The 15,561-nt window shown below is 33.6% G+C and overlaps 1 long non-coding RNA gene across 1 annotated transcript in view; it reads left to right on the top strand.

Annotated features, from left to right (window-relative positions):
* Nucleotides 1-13,768, top strand: part of LOC309643304 — a 45,386-nt gene extending 31,618 nt beyond the window's left edge. Inside the window, exon 3 of the long non-coding RNA XR_014253672.1 lies at nucleotides 328-13,768. This is a non-coding gene — a long non-coding RNA (uncharacterized lncRNA). The remainder of the gene's footprint in view (nucleotides 1-327) is intronic.
* The last annotated feature ends 1,793 nt before the right edge of the window (nucleotides 13,769-15,561 follow it).

Raw genomic sequence — 15,561 nt, 5'->3', positions numbered from 1 at the left:
GCATTGGGGCTTCCCTGGTGGCGCAGTGGTTAAGAATCCGCCTGCCAATGCAGGGGACACGGGTTTGAGCCCTGGTCCCGGAAGATCCCACATGCCGCGGAGCAGCTGGGCCCGTGAGCCACAATTACTGAGCCTGCGCGTCTGGAGCCTGTGCTCCGCAACAAGAGAGGCTGCGATAGTGAGAGGCCCGCGCACTGCGATGAAGAGTGGCCCCCACTTGCCACAACTGGAGAAAGTCCTCGCACAGAAACGAAGACCCAACACAGCCATAAATAAATAAATAAATAAAATTTAAAAGAAATATGAAAAAAAAAAAAATATAGAAAGGCATTAAAATACTCAGTTACAGGTGTTGACTACATTAGTTTGGGATAATATAATGTCTGAATTTTAACTCTGTGATTGACAGAATTATGGCAAGCATGTTCTTTGTTCCCTAATGTTACACCAAAATTTGTTACATTACGTGGCAAAAGGAACTTTGCAGATGTAATCAACACTGCTATTCAACTAGCCTTAAAAAAGGGAGACTCTCCTGGATTATCCAGATGGTATCAAGTAATCATATGAGTCCTTAAAACAGAAGAATAAAGCAGAAGAGGAATCAGAGATTCCAAGCATAAGAAGGACTCTATATCATTGCTGGCTAAGAGATGGAAAGAGCCATGTTGAAAGCATGAGAAGGAAACGAATTCTGCCAACAACAAGTACACTTGGAAGAAGACCTGAAGACTCAGGTGAATTCGATATTTAAATGCTAGCACGTAATTATGGAAATCTTAGTTCATAAGAATTGTAGATTAGTTGGAATATGAAGGCACTGACATCTCCTTTTAGAGAGTTCCAAATCTCAGCATTGCCACTTACATCCATGGATTGCAAAGAGATTAAGGAAAAAAATAACAATCGTCAAACACATGTGAAGAGCATCATATGAGCTCTCGATCTCCAACAGTGGTTCTCAAACTTCGACATGTGACAGAATAACCTGGAGGACTTGTTGAAACACAGATTGCTTGGTTCTTCTGCTCCCTTCCCCTGCCCCACTGGGAGCTTGTGACTCAGTAGGACTGGAGGGGAACTTGAGAATTTATATTTCAAACACTTCCAAATAATGCTGTAAGTCCAGTGACTACCATAAAAGGACCACTAGCCTGTGATATTACCCATGTTTTTAAAAAAATGTTTCTAGGAATAACTGCAGAGCCCAGAAATGGAAAGGAAGACTAAACATCTTATTGTTTTGATAGCAGTTCTTTAATCAGAATCCGTAGGGAATTTCCATTTAATCATTTGAAAATATATTTAAACACTACTAGTCCTCTTAGGTTCCCAGAGTTATATGAGGGATATATTTCTAATACACTACATAAAGCAACATGTTGCCAATGGAAAAATAGCAGAATCCATGATCCATTATACTTACTAACTGCCAAATTTGGCATAATTGTTTGATATACATGTGAGCTTTGTCACTGTCATTTTAAAGTAGGGATAAATCATATCACTTCACATGTGTAACAGTATAAGTTGATATAAATGTGAAAATACTAAATCAGTATCTCTAACTGGTATTTACAATCTACAGCTCTTAGAAATAATGGCAAACATAAAGTTAGCATTGTATACCTTTCATACAGAAACTCAGTTTTCTAGAGCTGAACAATTACATAATTTTTAAATGTTTAAAAATGTTAAATATAAGAACATAAACTATAATGTACTGTTTAGTAATTAATTATAAAGTGAAATTGTTGTAACCAAAAAATGGGTCAAAAATTAGAATACGATAGTACTCAAAAGCCCTCCGCATACCCCTTTCTAATCACAACACTCTATTTTCCCAACATAATGCTATCCTTAGGTTTATGGTAATTTCCTTGATTTTTCTCTTTAGCCTTACTACTCAAGTGTGTATCTCTAAACACTAGAGATCATCTTTATCTTTGGTATTTACATAAATTGAAATTACTTTCTCTATCATTTGTTATCTGGCTACCTTCACTCATTTTTATATTTACATTATTCATCCCTGCGGTACATGTAGCCACAGCTTATTTTTCTCTTTGTGCTCAACCACACACAAGCACACAGTCACACATACACTTTTTTGTTAGGTGCTTTCCTAGGAATAAAATTGTATGGTTAAGTAGTATGCTTCCTTATGTTCAATTTTGGTAGATGATGCTAAGCAATTTTCAAACTTCTGTAACAATTTAAAATAAATGACTGTTCCAATTTCTCCTCATTCTAACCTATATGTCTATATGTATAATATTTAATTGTGGCCATTTTTGCACTGGCAACCTATTTTTACCTTGTGGTCTTAATTTGCATTTCCTGATTATTAATACGGTTCAGCACATTTCAGTCTGTTTTTGTTTGTTTGTTTTCTGTATGGAGTGGAGATCATTGATACACTATTAAAACATGAAATACCTGTTTGAGTTGCTTGCTTATTTTTTTCTATACATGGTCAGTCTCGTTTCTTATGGGTTTATGGAAATTACATGTATTTTGGATATGAGTTCTTTGTGGATTGGTCATCTCCGTTGAGCACAGTGTCTTCTTTCCAAGTACTGTAATATTGCTCAATCATGTTTTTATATCATCTTTTATAGTTCTCTAATGTTTCTGTCTCTTTCTCTCTCTTGAATGTTTTTATTACTGATAAATAGAAATATAATTGAGTTCTAATTTATGAACGTGAGAAATGACAGTTTGACACGAGATCATTAAATTTTTTATATATATTGCAGGTGAAGTCTTCTGTTCCCAAACTCTTCTTTGTAGGGTGATTTGATAGCTATGGGAATATTTACATTTTATATTATTTTAGCCTGCCCATTTTTTGCAGTTCTGTCTTCTTAGTAATTTGTCAATTTGTTCTAATTTTTAAATTTATCAATATAAAATTGCTATAATATTATCTTTTCATTTTAATATCATATTAAACATCCAGGATTTGTAATAATGATATCTTTTTTCTCTGTGTTATTGGTCAACTGTGTTTTACTCTTTTTTATATTCATCAGTTTTGCATGCTGGTTAGTTGAATTGTCAAACAATCAACATTTTGTTAGTTGACCCTCTATATTGCACGTTTTCTATTTCTTTAATTTGTGCCCTTATGTCTGTTATTTTCCTTTTTATGTCTTCTTTTGATTTATTTTGCTGTATTTATACAATTTCTTGTGTTAGAGTCTTCAACCATTATTTTTCTGTCTTTTTATTTGTTAACATATATATATCAGGCTATATTGTGTCATCACTGCTTTAAATATGTCCAAAAAACTTTATAACATTTTTATTATCATTCATTGCAAAATATTTACTTAATTTCATTGTGATTTCCTCTCTGAACAATACGTTATTTAGATCTTATCTGGGTAGTTATTCAATAGTATTATGTCCTATGTTTCCACACTGATGGGTTTTTTTTTTTCCAATTTTTAGTCTTTTTTTGGCAATATGTTTGCTTCAAACTATCTAGTCTGCAAGCATCCAGTTATTTTGAAGTGTCTAAAATTTATAACATTTATTATAAAGTTCCACAAAAGTTAAGAACAATTAGTACCTATTATATCAAAGAATCTCTGCCTTGATGTTGAGAATAATGTTATTGCTCATGATAAACGAATGGCAAAAAGAAACTTCTGTAAGATGAAAACAATGTTTTTATATGAAGATAACAGAAATCAAGAAGAAGCCTATTGTGACAGAGTTGTAGGAGCATATATTTCTTAGTGAAAATACTGATGTAATCATATTTTAATAAATAATACTAAAGTATATTATAGGAGAAAACTAAGCCACTGTAAATTAATTATTCATCATCTAATACTTTGTGTTTAGCATTATGTTTATGTTAACTTCTGCCTAGGCTTTGAAAATACAGATTGCCTGGTGTAAATGTAGTAAATGCTGAGCTATTTCAATCAATCTTGTGTCAACATACTTAATCAGTGAATATGCAATCTAAAAATGTGAAACTACCTCACATTTATGATTATTTTAATGTTCTGTCTCACCTGTTTATCCTCTGATTTACAAGCATGTGCCATGGCACTTTGTTATGTTCATGTAAGGAAGGGAAATTATTACCAAGTCATTTATTTTTTACCAATAAAACAATTCATTTATTTTCACAATTACAACAAATAGTCATATAAGGAAATGCATAAAAATCAGCATCTTGCTGTTAGAATAAATAAGATTACTTCTCTAGCCAAATTCTAGATTAATGAAAATTGAATAGTTTTCCCATATTCCAAACCAATGGCTACATTGGATGCACTGTAGGGCCAATGCATTGAACTATGACTTTCACATTTTGAAAACATGGTCCTATCAGAATTTTGTTTAGAGTTTTCACAGAATTTTGCCTATGACATGACAACATAAGAGATATTGGCCATTTGGAGACCAAAAAACTGAGATTTAAGAATATGACTCAAGGATGAAGTTAATTAAAAAACAAAAGCTCAGCCATTCCTGAAATATCAAGAATAACTTACACTCTTCAAGTACCTAGAGCTTTTCTTTCACATAGAAAAAAACAAAAGAATATTAATTACATTGAAATATAGGGCTAGATTATTAGAGGGTTTATCTAAATATGAGAGTTGATAGCAGTGGAGAACAGAATATTGAAAAATTTAACAGGTTTCCCTTGTGGAAAGCTGTGATATGATAGTTAAGAGTTTATCAAGTCTATATGTTATTTTAATACAATTTGAAGTACATGTACCAAAGTGTTCATAGGTTTTCACTTTGTTTCCCAATACCAATTTTTATTAATAGACTTTATTTTTTAGATTAGTTTTAGATTTTCAGAAAAATGAGAACATAGTACAGAGTTATATATACACCTGACATGCACAGAGTGTCTATTATTAATATTATACATTTATATGATATGGTATGTATATTTCATTATGATACATTGTTATTAACTAAAGTGTATAAACTAATCAGATTTCCTTAATTTATACCTAATGTCCTTTTTCTGTTCAATGGGTGTAGCAGTCACCAACCATAAAATGGTTTTGTCTATTTCTCTTTTCACTTCCATCAGTTTTTGCCTCGTGTATTTTCATTCTCTAATTTTAGCTACATACTGATTTTTTTCTGAAATTAATATAGCGACTCCATTTTTTTTAGTGTTAGCATGGTTCATATTTCTCATTTTCTTTATTTTTAATCTATCTGTGTTTTTATAATTAAAGTTGTTTTCTTGTAGGCAATACATGGTTAGATATTATTTTATTGTTTATTCTACTCTCACAGTCTCTTTTACTTGGTATATTTTCACATGTAATGTGACATTTTATATAGTTGGATTAATAGCCACAATGTCTCTGACTCTTTTATACTTATTGCGATTGTTTTTTTTTTCCACTTATATTGAGAATAATTGATATACATCACTAAATACATTTATATATACTGTGAAATAATTTCCACAATAGGTTCAGCTAACATAAACCTTCTCATATAGATATAATAAAAAGAAAAGAAAAAAGAAAAAAAAAGGAAAAAAAAATCCTTGTGATGATAACTCTTAGCATTTATGCTCTTAACAACTTTCCTACGTATCATATATCAGTGTCACCTATGGTCATCATGTTGTACATTGTATCCCTAGTACTTATTTATCATATAGCTGGAAGTTCGTAACTTTTGACCACCTTACTCCAATACCCTCTGCCCCAATTCTTTTTTCAGTTTCCAGTAACCACAAGTCTAATTTTTTTTTTCTTAAGGTTCCCAAGATGCCCAATATAAATGAGATCATACAGCATTTGTCTTTCTCTGCCTCATCAATTTCACTGAGCATGCCTTCCAGTTCCATCATGTTGTCACAAAAGATAGGATTTTCTGTTTAATTTTTAAGGCTGAATAATATTTTATCTATCTATCATCTATCTATCTATCTATCTATCTATCTATCTATCTATCATCTATCTACCACAATTCTTTATCCATTCAACAATCGATGGGCATTTAGTTTGTTTCCATGTCTTGGCTATTTTAAATGATGCTGTTATGAATAGGAGGGTGCAGATACCTTTGCCAGTTAGTATTTTCATATCCTTTGGCTATATTCCCAGAAATGGAATTGCTGAATCATATTGTAATTCTATTTTTAATTTTTTGAGACTCTTCCAAACTGTTTTTGGTAGTGGCTGTACCAATTTATATTCTGCCCAACAGTGCACAATTGTTCCCTTTTCTCAGCATCAACAATAGGATTTGTTATGTGTTGTCTTTTTGATGTTGACCATTCTAAAAGGAGTGAGATGATATCTCATTGTGATTTTAATCTGCATTTCCCTAATGACTACCAATGTTAAACATCTTTTCATGTACTTGTTGGCCTTTAGTGTATCTTCTTTGGAGAAATGTCTATTCAAATATTTTGCCCATTTTTTAACTGGGTTACTTGTTGTCTAGATATTGTGTTGTATGAATTCTTTATATATTTTAGATATTAACCTGGTATCAGATATATGGTTTGCAAATATTTTTTTTTCCCCATTTTGTAGGTTGTTTTTATCACTTTATTGATGGTTTCTTTTGCTGGGCAGAAGTTTTTAGTTTGATGTAGTCCCACTTGTTTATTTTTTATTTTGTTGTTGTGCTTTAGGTGTCATATCAAAAAAAAATCATTAGCAGGATCCATGCCAAAGAACTTTATTCTTATGCTTTTATTTAGAAGTTTCATGGATTCAGATCTTACATTTAAACCTTTAACTCATTTTGAGATAATTTTTGTGAATGGTGTAAGATATGAATACCATTTTACTCTTTTATATATGAATATCCTATTATCCTAGCACTATTTATTGAAAAGACTGTATTTTCTCCATTGAGCACTCTTGGCTCCCTTGTCAAATATTAGTTGACCAGGTGTGCTTGGGATTATTTCTGGCCTCTGAAATCTGTTTCATTGGTCTATTTTTTGCCAGTACCATACTGTTTTGAAGACTATAGCTTTATAGTGTAGCTCAGAATCAGAAAGTGTGATACTTCCTGCTTTGTTTTTCTTTCTTAGGATTTCCTTGGCTATTTTGGGTCTTTGGTGCTTCCACATAAATTTTAGGAGTGTTTTTTTCTACTTCTGTAAAAATTGCTACTGGAATCTTGATAAGAATTGAATCTATAGATGGCTTTTTAATCAATTTTTAACAATATTAATTCTTCCAGTTCATAAACATGGGATACATTTTCCATTTATTTGTGTCTTCTTCAGGTTCTTTCATCAATGTCTTAGAGTTTTCAGAGCAGAGATCTTTCACCTCTTGGTTAATTAATTCCTAAATATTATATTGTTTTTGATGCTTTTCTTTGTTGGGAGATAGTTGATTACTGATTCTATCTCTTTACTAGTAATCACTTTATTCAGATTTTCTAGTTGTGGTAAGTTGTATGTTTCTAAGAATTTTAAGAAGTTTTCTATTTCTTCTAGGTTGTTCAGTTTCTTGCCATATATGTTTCCATAGTAGCCTCTTATGTTTCTTTGAATTTCTTTGGTATAAATTGTAATGTCTCCTTTTTCATTTATATATTTTTTTAATTTGGGTCTTTCTCCTTGGTTATTCTAGCTAAGTTTTTTTCAATTTTCTTTATCTTTTCAAAGAAACCATGTTTAGTTTGGTTAATCTTTTCTGTTGTTTTCCTCTTTTCTATGTCATTTATTTCTGAGCTAATCTTTATTATTTTCTTTCTTCCTCTAACTTTGGACTCAGATTGTTCTTCTTTTTATAATTCTTTAAGGTGTAGAATTATGTTGTTTATTTGTTATTTTTCTGGCTCCTTAATGTAGGCATTTATTGCTATGAATTTTCTCTTAGAACTGCTTTTTGCTACATCCCATAATTTCTGGTATGTTATATTTTTATTTTAATTTGTACCAAATACATTTTTTTTTAATTTCACCTATTATTTCTTCTTTTATCCATTGGTTTTCAGTAGAGTGTTGTTTAATTTCCATGTGTTTGTGAATTTTCCAGTTTTCCTATTAGCGTTGATTTCTTGTTTTATGCTGTGGTGGTCAAAGAAGATACTTGATATGATTTTAATCTCCTTGAATTTAGTAACACTTTTTTTGTGGCCTAACTTATATTCTATCCTAGAAAATGTTCTATATGTGCTTAAAAATATGTGTATTCTATTACTTTGGATAGAATGTTCTGTACTTGTCTGTTAGGTTAATTTGGTCTATAGTGTTGTTCAAATGTGCTGGTTCCTTATTGATCTGCTGTCTGGATGATCTATCCATTGAGAATAGTATATAAAAGCCCCCAACTACTATTAAAGTATTTTATTTCTCTTTTAATCTCTGTTAGTTTTTACTTTAAATACTTAAGTACTCTGATGTAAGACCCATCAATAATTACCATTGTTATATGTTCTTGATATACCGATACTTTTATAATTAAATAATAATCTTGTTTGTCTCTTTTTACCATTTTTACCTTAAAGTCAATTTTGTTTAAGTATAATTACTCCTCTTTTTTTTTTTTTTTTTTAATTACCATTAGCTTGAAATATCTTTATCATCCCTTCACTCTCAGTCTATATACATCTTAAAGGCTAAAGTAAACCTCTAGTAGGCAGCATATTGTTGGGTATTATTTATTCATGTATTCAGCCTTTCCATTTATCTTTAAAGTAATTAGTGATGAGTAATTTTTGATAAATAGCAAGGAATTGCCACTGCCACTTTGTAGATTGTTTTCTGGTTGTTTTGTAGAGCCATTTTTCCTTGTTTCTTCTGCAGTTCATTTTTTTGTGTTTTGATGTCTTTGGGTATCAATATGCTTTGACTTATGTATTTATTTTTTTTGAATTTTATTTAATTTATTTTTTTTATACAGCAGGTTTTTATTAGTCATCAATTTTATACACATCAGTGTATACATGTCAATCCCAATCGCCCAATTCAGCACACCACCCCCCCCACCTCCTGCCACTTTCCCCACTTGGTGTCCATATGTTTGTTCTCTACATCTGTGTCTCAATTTCTGCCCTGCAAACCAGTTGATCTGTACCATTTTTCTAGGTCACATATATGGGACAATATACGATATTTGTTTTTCTCTTTCTGACTTACTTCACTCTGTATGACAGTCTCTATATCCATCCACATCTCTACAAATGACACAATTTCTTTCCTTTTTATGGCTGAGTAATATTCCATTGTATATATGTACAACTTCTTCTTTATCCAGTCGTCTGTCAATGGGCATTTAGGTTGCTTCCATGACCTGGCTATTGTAAATAGTGTTGCAATGAATATTGGGGTGCATGTGTCTTTTTGAATTATGGTTTTCTCTGGGTATATGCCCATTAGTAAGATTGCTGGGTCGTATGGTAGTTCTCTTTTTAGTTTTTTAAGGAACCTCCATACTGTCCTCCATAGTGGCTGCATCAATTTACATTCCCACCAACAGTGCAAGAGGGTTCCCTTTTCTCCACACCCTCTCCAGCATTTGTTGTTTGTAGATTTCCTGATGATGCCCATTCTAACTGGTGTGAGGTGATACCTCATTGTAGTTTTGATTTGTATTTCTCTAATAATTAGTGATGGTGAGCATCTTTTCATGTACTTGGCGATCTGTATGTCTTCTTTGGAAAAATGTCTATTTAGGTCTTCTTCCCATTTTTGGATTAGGGTGTTTGTTTTTTTAATATTGAGCTGCATGAGCTACTTATATATTTTGGAGATCAATCCTTTGTCTGTTGAGGCATTTGTAAATATTTTCTCCCATTCTGAGGGTTGCCTTTTGATTTTGTTTCTGGTTTCCTTTGCTGTGCAAAACGTTTGAAGTTTCATTAGGTCCCATTTGTTAATTTTTGTTTTTATTTCCATTACTCTAGGAGGTGGATCAAAAAAGATCTTGCTGTGATTTATGTCAAAGAGTGTTCTTCCTATGTTTTCCTCTAAGAGTTTTATAGTGTCCGGTCTTACATTTAGGTCTCTAATCCATTTTGAGTTTATTTTTCTGTATGGTGTTAGGGAGTGTTCTAATTTCATTCTTTTACATGCAGCTGTCCAGTTTTCCCAGCACCACTTATTGAAGAGACTCTCTTTTCTCCATTGTATATCCTTGCCTCCTTTGTCATAGACTAGTTGACCATAGGTGTGTGGGTTTATCTCTGAGCTTTCTATCTTGTTCCATTGATCTATATTTCTGTTTTTTTGCTAGTACCATATTGTCTTGATGACTGTAGCTTTGTAGTATAGTCTGAAGTCAGGGAGTCTGATTTCTCCAGCTCTGCTTTTTTCCCTAAAGACTGCTTTGGCTATTCCGTGTCTTTTGTGTCTCCATGCAAATTTTAAGATTTTTTGTTCTAGTTCTGTAAAAAAATGCCATTGGTAATTTGATAGAGGTTGCGTTGAATCTGTAGATTGCTTTGGGTAGCATAGTCATTTTCACAATATTGATTCTTCCAACTCAAAAACATGGCATATCTCTCCATCTGTTGGTATCATCTTTGATTTCTTTCATCAGTGTCTTATAGTTTTCTGAGTACAGGTCTTTTACCAACTTAAGTAGGTTTATTCCTAGGTATTTTATTCTTTTTGTGGCAATGGTGAATGGGATTGTTTCCTTGATTTCTCTTTCTGATTTTTCATTGTTAGTGTAGAGGAATGCAAGAGATTTCTGTGCATTAATTTTGTATCCTGCAACTTTACCAAATTCATTGATTAGCTCGAGTAGTTTTCTGGTAGCATCTTTAGGATTTTCTATATATAGTATCCTGTCATTTGCAAACAGTGACAGTTTTATTTCTTCTTTTCCAATTTGGATTCCTTTTATTTCTTCTTCTTTTCTCATTGCCGTGGCTAGCACTTCCAATACTATGTTGAATAATAGTGGTGAGAGTGGGCACCCTTGTCTTATCCCTGATCTTATAGGAAATGCTTTAGTTTTTCACCACTGAGAATGATGTTTTCTGTGGGTCTGTTGTATATGGCTTTTATTATGTTGAGGTAGGTTCCCTCTATGCCCACTTTCTGGAGAGTTTTTATCATAAATTGTGTTGAATTTTGTCAAAAGCTTTTTCTGCATCTAGTGAGATGATCATATGGTTTTTACCCTTCAGTTTGTTTTTATGGTGTATCACATTGATTGATTTGCATACATTGAAGAATCCTTGCATCCCTGGGATAAATCCCACTTGATCATGGTGTATGATCTTTTTAATGTGTTGTTGGATTCTGTTTGCTAGTATTTTGTTGAGTGTTTTGCATCTATATTTACCAGTGATATTGGTCTGTAATTTTCTTTTTTTGTAATATCTTTGTCTGATTTGTGTATCAGGGTGATGGTATCCTCATAGAATGAGTTTGGGAGTGTTCCTTCCTCTGCAATTTTTTGGAAGAGTTGGAGAAGGATGGGTGTTAACTCTTCTCTAAATGTTTGATAGAATTCACCTGTGAAGCAATCTGGTCCTGGACCTTTGTTTGTTGGAAGATATTTAATCACAGTTTCAATTTCATTACTTGTGTTTGGTCTGTTCATAATTTCTATTTCTTCCTGGTTCAGTCTTCAAGGTTATAACTTTCTAAAAATGTGTCCATTTCTTCCAGGTTGTCCATTGTATTGGCATAGTGTTGCTTGTGGTAGTCTCTTAGGATGCTTTGTATTTCTGTGGTGTCTGTTGTAACTTCTCCTTTTTCACTTCTAATTTTATTGATTTGATTCCTCTCCCTCTTTTTTTTGATGAGTCTGGTTATAAGTTTGTCAATTTTGTTTATCTTCTCAAAGAACCAGCTTTCAGTTTTATTGATCTTTGCAATTGTTTTCTTTGTTTCTATTTCATTTATTTCTGCTCTGTTCTTTATGATTTCCATCCTTCTGCTAATTTTGGGTTTTCTTGGTTCTTCTTTCTCTAGTTCCTTTAGGTGTAAGGTTTGATTGTTTATTTGAGATTTTTGTTGTTTCTTGAGGTAGGCTTGTATAGCTAAAAACTTCCCTCTTAGAACTGCTTTTGATACATCCCATAGGTTTTGGATCATGATGTTTTCATTGTCATTTGTCTCTAGCTATTTTTGGATTTCTTCTTTGATTTCTTCATGTTCTCTTGGTTATTTAGTAAAGTATTGTTTAGCCTCCATGTGTTTGTGTTTTTTACATTTTTTTCCCTGTAATTCATTTCTAATCTCATAGCTTTGTATTCAGAAAAGATGCTTGATATGATTTCAATTTTCTTAAATTTACTGAGGCTTGATTTGTGACCCAAGATGTGATCTATCCTGGAGAACGTTCTGTGTGCACTTAAGCAGAAAGTGTAATCTGCTGTTTTTGATTGGAATGTCCCATAAATATCAATTTAATCTATCTGGTCTATTGTGTCATTTAATGCTTGTGTTTCCTTATTAATTTTCTGTTTGGATGATCTGTCCATTGGTATAAGTGAGGTGTTCAAATCCCCCACTATTATTGTGTTACTGTTGATTTCCTCTTTTATAGCTGTTAGCAGTTGCCTTATGTATTGAGGTGCTCCTATGTTGAGTGCATATATATTTATAATTGTTATAACTTCTTCTTGGATTGATCCCTTGGTCATTATGTAGTGTCCTTCCTTGTATCTTGTAACATTCTTTATTTTGAAGTCTATTTTATCTGATATGAGTATTGCTACTCCAGCTTTCTTTTGTTTTCCATTTGCATGGAATATCTTTTTCCATCCCCTCACTTTCAGTCTGTATGTGTCCATAGGTCTGAAGTGGGTCTCTTGTAGACAGCATATACATGGGTTTTGTTTTTGTATCCATTCAGCAAGCCTGTGCCTTTTGGTTGCAGCATTTAATCCATTCACATTTAAGGTAATTATCTATATGTATGTTCCTATTACCATTTTCTTAATTGTTTTGGGTTTGTTTTTGCAGGTCCTTTTCTTCTGTTGTGTTTCTCACTTAGAGAAGTTCCTTTAGCATTTGTTGTAGAGCTGGTTTGGTGGTGCTGAATTCTCTTAGCTTTTGCTTGTCTGTAAAGCTTTTGATTTCTGCGTCAAATCTGAATGAGGTCCTTGCCAAGTAGAGTAATCTTGGTTGTAGGTTCTTCCCTTTCATCACTTTAAGTATATCATGCCACTCCCTTCTGGCTTATAGATTTTCTGCTGAGAAATCAGCTGTTAACCTTTTGGGAGTTCCCTTGTATGTTAGTTGTCGTTTTTCCCTTGCTGCTTTCAATAATTTTTCTTTGTCTTTAATTTTTGCCAATTTCATTACTATGTGTCTTGGCGTGTTTCTCCTTGGGTTTATCCTGTATGGGACTTACTGTGCTTCCTCGACTTGGGTGGCTATTTCCTTTCACATTTTAGGGAAGTTTTTGACAGTAATTTCTTCAAATATTTTCTTGGGTCATTTCTTTCTCTCTTCTCCTTCTGGGACCCCTATAATACGAATGTTGTTGCGTTTAATGTTGTCCCAGAGGTCTCTTAGGCTGTCTTCATTTCTTTTCCTTCTTTTCTCTTTATTTTGTTCCACTGCAGTGAATTCCACCATTCTGTCTTCCAGATCACTTATCCGTTCTTCTGCCTCAGTTATTCTGCTATTGATTCCTTCTAGTGTATTTTGCATTTCAGTTATTTTATTGTTCATCTCTGTTTGTTTGTTCTTTAATTCTTCTAGGTCTTTGTTAAACATTTCTTGCATCTTCTCAGTCTTTACCTCCATTCTTTTTCCGAGGTCCTGGATCATCTTCACTATCATTATTCTGAATTCGTTTTCTGGAAGGTTGCCTATCTCCACTTTTTTTAGTTGTTTTTCTGGGGTTTTGTCTTGTTCTTTCATCTGGTACATAGCCCTCTTCCTTTTCATCTTGTCTATCTTTCTGTGAATGTGGTTTTTGTTCCACAGGCTGCAGGATTTTAGCTCTTTTTGCTTCTGCTGTCTGCCCTCTGGTGGATGAGGCTATCTACGAAGCTTGTGCAAGTTTCCTAATGGGAGGGACTGGTAGTGGGTAGAGCTGGCTGTTGCTCTAGTGGGCAGTGCTCAGTAAAACTTTAATCCACTTGACTGTTGATGGGTGGGGCTGGGTTCCCTCCCTGTTGGTTGTTTGGCCTGAGGTGACCCAACACTGGAGCCTACCCAGGCTCTTTGTTGGGGCTAATGGCTTACTCTAGGAGGGCTCACGCCAAGGAGTACTTTCCAGAACTTCTGCTGCCAGTGTCCTGTCCTCACGGTGAGACAGAGCCACCCCTAGCCTTTGCAGGAGACCCTACAACACTAGCAGGTAGGTCTGGTTCAGTCTCCTATGGGGTCACTGCTCCTTCCCCTGTGTCCCCATGTGCACAATACTTTGTGTGTGCCCTCCAACAGTGGAGTCTCTGTTTTCCCCAGTCCTGTCGAAGTCCTGCAATCAAATCCTGCTAGCCTTCAAAGTCTGATTCTCTTGGAATTCCTCCTCCCATTGCCGGACCCCCAGGGTGGGAAGCCTGACATGGGGCTCAGAACCTTCACTCCAGTGGGTGGACTTCTGTGGTATAAATGTTCTCCAGTTTGTGAGTCATCCACCCAGCAGTTATGAGATTTGATTTTATTGTGATTGCACCCCTCCTACCGTCTCATTGTGACTTCTCCTTTGTCTTTGGATGTGGGGCATTTTTTTTTTTGGTGAATTCCAGTGTCTTCCTGTTGATGATTGTTCAGCAGTTTGTTGTGATTACAGTGTTCTCGCAGGAGGGAGTGAGAGCACATCCTTCTACTCTGCCATCTTGAACCAATCTCTCTGCTTTGACTTCTTTATTGTGCTCTTTTGTGTAATCCCTATAGGATTTTCCCTTGTGGTTATGATGAGGCTAACATAAAATATCTTACATTTATAATACTGTATTTTAAACGGATAATACTGAAGTTCAATAGAATTTGTAAACTATGCTTTTACTTTTCTTTTTCCTGACACTTTAGGTTATTGCTGTTGTAATGTACATGTTTTTTTATATTCTGTAACTAATAATAGCTTATTATAGTTATGTTTATTTTTCCTGATTACTTATTTTTTTAACTTTTACACTAGAGTTATAAGTGAATTATGCACCACTATTACCAAAATGCAGAACCTAACTATGACTACATATTTACCATACCAGTGAGATGAACACTTTCTTTTTACATTTTTATTATGTTAATTAGCAGCATTTTACTTTCATTTAATAAACTTCCTTTAGTATGCCATGTAAGGCTAGTGTGATGGTAGTGTACTCTCAGCTTTTGTTTGTTAGTTTGATAAAGTCATTATCCCTACTTCATTTTGAAGGACAGCTTTACTGAGTGTAGAATTCTTGGTTGATAGTTTTCTTTCAGTTTTTTAAATATGAGATCCCATTCTCTCCTCGTCTGAAAAGATTTTTTGAGAAATATGTCCATAGTCTTCTGGGGGTTCCCTTGTAAGTAACTTCTCTCTTCTTACTTGCTGTTCTTAAAATTCTTTCTTTGTCTTTGATTTTTGATGATTTAATTACAATGTGTCTTGGTATAGCCCTCTTATGGTTTGACATATTTGGGGTCATTTGGGCCTCATGCATCTGGATATCCATTTCTTT

The sequence above is a fragment of the Balaenoptera physalus genome, assembly GCF_965194825.1.
Source record: "Balaenoptera physalus genome assembly, chromosome: 15".
Taxonomy (NCBI): Eukaryota; Metazoa; Chordata; class Mammalia; order Artiodactyla; family Balaenopteridae; genus Balaenoptera; species Balaenoptera physalus.
The sequence above is the reverse complement of the archived record's forward strand: the minus strand, read 5'-3'. Positions and strand labels throughout refer to the sequence as shown.